This window comes from Alligator sinensis, unplaced genomic scaffold (assembly GCF_000455745.1).
Source record: "Alligator sinensis unplaced genomic scaffold, ASM45574v1 scaffold1160_1, whole genome shotgun sequence".
NCBI lineage: Eukaryota > Metazoa > Chordata > Crocodylia > Alligatoridae > Alligator > Alligator sinensis.
The window spans coordinates 52,181-59,321 of NW_005843528.1; the positions used below are offsets into that span (position 1 = coordinate 52,181).

Here is a 7,141-nt window from a genome sequence, read left to right on the forward strand (position 1 = left end):
GCTTCCTTTTGTAGGCTGGCAGTGTTCCAGCCTGCAAAAGGCTGCCAGCAGCAGGATGCAGGGGGGCCATGTGCATGTGTGGTGCATGGGGTCTGGGCAGCTCCCTGTCACTGTGCATTCCCCAGGGTGGGGTGTGGAGGGGGCATGTGTCCTTCAAGACTTCAGAGCAGGGTGGGGGTGGATGCAGGCTGCCTGCTGCAGTCTCAGGGTTCCCTGCTCTGCTGCTGTCTCCTGGGAACCCCATGTGGACTGTACCACTATGGCAAGGTGCCCTGTGCCCACCTGGTGGCAGCAGCAAGGGACCAGCAGCATGGAGTTGTGCCCCTACAGCAGTCTAGGGCCAGTGTGGGCTCCCAAGGGAAAGGCAGCAGGGTAGGGAATCCTGAGCCTGTAGAATGCAATTGGCATCTGCCCCTGCTCTGTGTAATCACCAGAGGTGGGCAGGTGTCTTGCCTTTCCCTTCTTGAGCAGGTGGTCAGCCTAGGCTGGGTCCAGCAGCAATAGCTGGAAGGAGCTACTACTGGGGTTGTTGGAAATGGAATCAGGTGGCCACACTGCCCCCAGCCTGCTGCACAGGTGGTGGTGGCAGGGCTGGCTACATGTGCCAAGGCCTGGGTTGCTCTCCGTGCCTGGAGAGCAGCCCATGGACCAACTCTGAGAGGATGGACCTAGGCATGTTTGTCCTCAAGATACTTCCTGATGTTCTCAATAAAACAAATGGGGGGGGGGGGGACCCCCCCAAAAGGGGAAGGGGGAAACCAAACCATTGATCAAAATTTGCCCACAGGCAGGTTTGGCCATACATGGGTCCATCAAGGTAAAAAACTACAGCATTGTCTCTACCAGGATTTTACTTCAATAGGGACTAGGAATGTCCTTACTGGAGTGTGTGATCTCAATGGAAAACCCACAGTGTTTTGCAGTGGAGGCCAATTTAGCATGATCCAACATCTGGGGCATGGTGAGAAGAAGAAGATGCAATGGGTTATGGAAAACTGCAGAAAATGGAACGGAATCATAAAGAGCAAACAGGCTCATGTCAAGGAAGCAGCCACAGCTGCCCAGCAGCCCCAAGAAGACTGGAGCTGTCTGCTGCCACTATTTGGTGAATGAGGGGGAATCCAGGCCTCTGGGTGTTAGTCATGTCACAGATCAAGGCATTTCATTTGCAAATACAGGTGAGTTTTGAAGCTGAGGATGATTGGAGGGTGTGTGGGCAAGCAAGGTACTGACTTGGAGGGGTGGAAGATGAGAGACTGCTGTCCCTGCCCAGAGCACAGAAACTGCTTGTGGGGCCTCTGGATGTCACTGTCCTTGTTGGAAAGTGATAGATGCAAAGACCTGCACCCACAGTGCCTAGGGAGGGTCATCCTCACCGTAATGGCAGTCTGGGGGAGCTGGTATAATAAAGCATGGAGAGGAGCCTGTTGGCTGATCTCCCATGTTGGGAAGACCCTCATGTTTCTGGGAGATGTTGATTTCTCTTTCAAAAGCAAGCTTGCTGTTGGGGTGTTTCAAGGGGGTAGATGGAGTTAAGCTATCACAAGAACGGTTTCAAAGTGGGGAGTGGAGTGAAGAAGGTGCAGAGGCAGCTTTTGATTTGGTGATCAGAGTAGAGGTGACAGCAGCTTTGCTGAGGTGCTCCCCTAAGTGGCACGTGAGCTGGGATTGCTCTTGCTGGGAGAGCCCCCAAGGCAAGATCTCCCTCAGGGGTGAGAGAGAGAGAGGCTGGCCTGGACTTCAGGCTGCGTCATTTTGGGCAAGGAACAGAGTAACAGAGGCAGGAGGAAGTGACTCTCAAGCTTAGGGGCCACCCACAACCTGGTGCGGAAGATTAATTTTAGCAACGTGTTCAGCTGGCTTCCCTGAGTTGGTGCCATGCTGCTTTCCTTCCCCTCCTAGTTTAGCCCTGTTTCTTTGAACCCTTAGGCTCATTTCTTGCTAGTGGAAAATGTTGCTTGTGATAGCCTTCTGTCTGTCCCCCATAACAAATGGTGCCATTTACTTTCCCTGGCTCTGGCCAGCACTCGAGCTGGCATGTGGGTTTGTCAGGACAGGATGCCTCTGGTTGAATGGGGCTTCATTCACTGCCACAGGGTGCCCGGCAGGAACAGGAACTATCTCTGCCCAGGCCTGCACTTCTGCCCTAGAGCTTTGTGCCCAACAGGCTGTGTGCTTGTTCCCCTGGTGGTGCCTGAGGCCTGTCATTTGATTGGCCTTTCTTCCTTCCTTTCTTGGAGACTGGCACCGCATTGGCATCTTGACCCAGACTCTATGCCAAAGTGTGCAGAAACATCTAGCGCAAGGCCTGAACTGGCACGGTGGTCACTAACAGCGTGTTGCACTTAGGCAGGGGAGTTCTCTGGTTACAGCTTTAGATGGCTTCTAAACTGGTGCTGCAATGAGCAGAAGATGGATAGCAGATCCCCCCATTTCAAAGAAGTAATTAGTCGAAAATCCTGATGAATGACAATATTATAAGGGTCCTGATGGAAGCAGGACTCAATCCTCAGCTGCTATAAATTGGTGTAACTCCACTGAAGTCACTGGGACAATAGCCAACCAATTTAAAAAGCATCACTGGTTATCTGGTCAGAGGAGCAGGGGCATTTCCCTCCCCCACTCAGGTGACCAGAGGGACCACACCCTCAGCACCAGGCTTTTGTCACCTAGGAGGGGGGATTTTCCTCCCTGCCCTTAGGAATTTGACCCCAGTGTCCCAAGCTGACTGGGACAGATTTCTGGAGGAAGACACAGATGGTGGCATTTCTGCCACAGGCATCATTGATTGGTTTCAGTGTGGTTGTCATACTGTCCATGGTCTGTCCAGTCAGCCTGTTCCTTTGTTTCCCTAACCCATCACATGCACACAACCTTGACTGGCGTCTTAAGCTGGGCATGTGCCAGAATGACAATGGTCTGTCCACCAAAACTGGAAATCCCAAAGGCTCGGCAGCTGGTCACTGTGACATGTCCCCAGTGTGGCAAAGCATATCATGAAATGTAGCACTGTTGTGATGTTTTTTCCCCCACAAAATGTATGCCTGCTTGCTTCAGAAAGAGTGGACTATGAAAGAAATGGTCACATACAGGCTTTTAGAAACCAATTAAGCCTTCCAATTCCCTTGGACCATTATTCTAATGCATATCTACTCTAGCTGTAAGAGAATTCCTAAAAACAAACCTCTAAATATTATTTTGTAGCACTCACTCACCCTTCTTATCAGTCTCCCATTTCTTCTCGCTGCACACACACCCAGACACACACCAGCCCAACTCTCACTGCTCTCTATTCAGCAACTGACTGACAGTCAGTAAATTTAGGTACAGTTTGCATCCCTGAGCAGGCCTGAGCATGGCCTTGCCCTACACCTGGGCAACACTGAAAGCAGACAAAGGCCCAGGTCAATAGGAAGGTGAGCGAGGACTGCAGCTCTCCAAACATGGATTCTAGCACATGGCCAATGGGCCATGGTCGGGGGAGAAAGTGAGAGTGAGTGAGAAGCAGAGAGCAGCATAGCTGTGGGTGGGATGTAGCTCAGTGGTAGAGAGCATGCTTTGCATGTGTGAGATCCTGGGTTCAATCCCCAGCATCCCCATTTTTTCCAGTGGACAGGAGGTCCCTCCATACCAGGGGGAACAAAAACTGTCCTGCGAGACAGATCTCGCCTTTGGAGGGGCTTTATCCCACCCATGGTGGGGGGTCCCAAAATGGCACCTAGGGGAGGGGGCGCTTGTTAAAGGCAGGCCTCGATATCTCACCAAAACTCTTTAAGCAGCCCTGTAGCTGAAATAATTGCCCTCCCCTGCTCCAAACTCTGTATCCCTAGGACATAACCAGCTGTGGGAAATATGAAACAGTTTGAAACCCCCCAGTCTGTGGCAGTCCAGCACCTACCTTCAGACTTTGGCACCATCTTCCCACAGCGCAAGGGCTCCCACAAGTCTTGTCCCCTCTCCCCACTCAGTCCTAGATCTCCTCTCTCTCTCTGTCCCAATTTTGCTGCCCCCTGCTCCAGCCCTGCTCCAATCACTGATTTGCTGAACCATGCAGGGTTCCCCTCTCCAGGCAGCCACTGAGCTGCAAGCCCCTTTCTCAATGCACCTGCCTCTGGGCTGAGCCTGGCAACCATGGCCAGGCAACGCCAATGACCAAGGGAGACGGACAACCCACTGCTCCTGCCCACATCACCAGACTGCCTCCCTACAAGACCCTGCCCAGCCCCTGCTGCTGCACCCGGAGGAGACCCAACACATCACAGTCCCCCATTTCCACCTGCACTGAAGCTTTCTTCTCTGTAAGTGCGTCTACATGAGACATTTACTGTGGAGTTGACTAGGTAGTTGTGCAGTAAATGGCTCTTGTCTACACATGCACCCCTATTAGGCTGGACTAAATTAACTAACTCTGCAGCAGAGTAGTACTTATAAATTACAGTACAGTCAGACCCCAAGTTACGCGGGGGATACGTTCCTGAAAAACACCGTGTAAGTTGAAACCATGTGTAACCCGGGCGGTACTCCAAAAGGTACCCCCTCTCCAATTGAAGGGATCAGAGCAGGTGCACAAGCGCTGTGGGAGGTGTAGGGATTCTCCTCCCCCTATAGAGCAGAGCCAGACCACCACTGGGGACTTAACCATCTTCCTTTTTAATGAGGGAACATAACAGTCATAATCAGGGGGATATAGTGGACAGCACAATGCCCCAAGGGGCAGGATTCAACAAAGGTTAGACGCTTATAATCATTGGCAAAAGACAGGGTTAACAAAATATAAAACACAAACAGCAGAGCAAACAATACTGGTTGGGGAAATATAAAAAAGCACAAAATACAAAATGTCAAAGGACAAAGAAATACAAGAAATGGTCACATACAGGCTTTTAGAAACCAATTAAGCCTTCCAATTCCCTTGGACCATTACTCTAATGCATATCTACTCTATCTATAAGATAATTCCTAAAAACAAACCTCTAAATATTATTTTCTAGCACTCACTCACCCTTCTTCTCAGTCTCCCATTTGTTCTTGCTGCACACACACCCAGACACACATCAGCCCAATTCTCACTGCTCTCTATCCAGCAACTGACTGACAGTCAGTAAATTTAGGTACAGTTTGCAACCCTGACCAGGACTCAGTATGGCCTTGCCCTACACCTGGGCAACACTAAAAGCAGACAAAAGCCCAGGTCAATAGGAAGGTGAGCGAGGACTACAGCTCTCCAAAAATCAATTCTAGCATGTGGCCAATAGGCTACAGGTCAGGGAGAGTGACAGCAAGTGAGAAGCAGAGATCAATGTAGCCAGAAGGGGGATGTGGCTCAGTGGCAGAGTGCATGCTTTGCATGTATGAGGTCCTAGGTTCAATCCTCAGCATCTCCATTTTTTCTGTTGGACAGGAGGTCCCTCCATACGAGTGGGGGACAAAAACTGTCCTGCGGGACAGATCTCGCCTTTGGAGGAGCTCTATCCTACCCATGGGGGGTCCCAAGATGGCAACTAGGGGATGGCGTGCTTGTTAAAGGCAGGCCTCGATATCTCACCAAAACTCTTTAAGCAGCCCTGTAGCTGAAATAATTGCCCTCCCATGCTCCAAACTCTGTATCCCTCGGACATAACCAGCTGTGGGAAACATGAAACAGTTTGAAACCCCCGAGTCTGTGGTAGTCCAGCACCTACCTTCAGACTTTGGCACCACATTCCCACAGCGCAAGGGCTCCCACAAGTCTTGTCCCCTCTCCCCTCTCAGTCCCAGATCTCCTCTCTCTCTCTCTCTGTCCCAAGCTTTGCTGCCCCTGCTCCAGCCCTGCTCCAGTCACCGATTTGCTGAACCATGCAGGGTTCCCCTCCCCAGGCAGCCACTGAGCTGCAAGCCCCTTTCTCAATGCACCTGCCTCTGGGCTGAGCCTGGCAACCATGGCCAGGCAACGCCAATGACCAAGGGAGACGGACAACCCACTGCTCCTGCCCACATCACCAGACTGCCTCCCTACAAGACCCTGCCCAGCCCCTGCTGCTGCACCCAGAGGAGACCCAGCACATCACAATCCCCCATTTCCACCTGCACTGAAGCTTGCTTCTCTGTAAGTGCGTCTACATGAGACACTTACTGTGGAGTTGACTGTTTAGTTGTGCAGTAAATGGCTCTTGTCTACACATGCATCCCTATTAGACTGGACTAAATTAACTAACTCTGCAGCAGAGTAGTACTTATAAATTACAGTACAGTCAGACCCCGAGTTACGCAGGGGATACATTCCTGAAAAACACCCTTTAAGTTGAAACCATGTGTAACCCAGGCGGTACTCCAAAAGGTACCCCCTCTCCAATTGAAGGGATCAGAGCAGGTGCACAAGTGCTGTGGGAGGTGTAGGGATTCTCCTCCCCCTATAGAGCAGACCCAGGCCACCACTGGGGACTTAACCATCTTCCTTTTTAATGAGGGAACACAACAGGCATAATCGGGAGGGGGGGGAGGTATAGTGGACACCACAATGCCCCACGTGGCAGGATTCAACAAAGGTTAGACACTTACAATAATTGGCAAAAGACAGGGTTAACAAAATATAAAACACAAAACACAAACAAGAGACCAAACAATACTGGGTGGGGAAATATAAAAAAAGCACAAAATACAAAATGTCAAAGGACAAAGAAATACAGGGCCTGGGTCACTGGAGGGGGAGAAAGTGGGGAAAAGACAATGGCTCCTGTCTACTGCAAGAGGAACTTATTCTTGTTAGCTCACTTACCCCAAGTCACCAAAGCTGGGACTTGAACTCAGATCTCTCATGTGGTAAGCAGAAACACTGCTACACAGCCACTAGGGGTGGCTAAACTTGCTCTGGGTCTTGCCTTTCCTGGAGTCTCGGCCTCACATTGTACTGCCTGGCCTCTGATTGGAGGAGCTTGAAGCCAAGCCTGCTGTGCCCTTGTGGCCACCCCTTCCGCGGCTCCCGCAGTTGTTGCACCAGTGGGGGCCTGGAGCCAGGGGCCGGAGCAGGGTCAGCCTCGGCTGCGCTGCCAGGCTGGAAGGGACAGAGATTCTGAGACCTCCGTAGTTTATTGCTTCACATAGATCACACATGTGGATGGGACCTGTTTGTCTGGCTTTAAAGTGGTGAAATAACAAGGTGTGA

At 51.2% G+C, this 7,141-nt stretch overlaps 1 non-coding gene across 1 annotated transcript; it reads left to right on the forward strand.

Moving 5' to 3' along the window:
* Window positions 1-5,312: 5,312 nt before the first annotated feature.
* TRNAA-UGC lies at window positions 5,313-5,384 on the forward strand. The gene has a single exon. It is a non-coding gene; the product is annotated as a tRNA-Ala (tRNA).
* The last annotated feature ends 1,757 nt before the right edge of the window (window positions 5,385-7,141 follow it).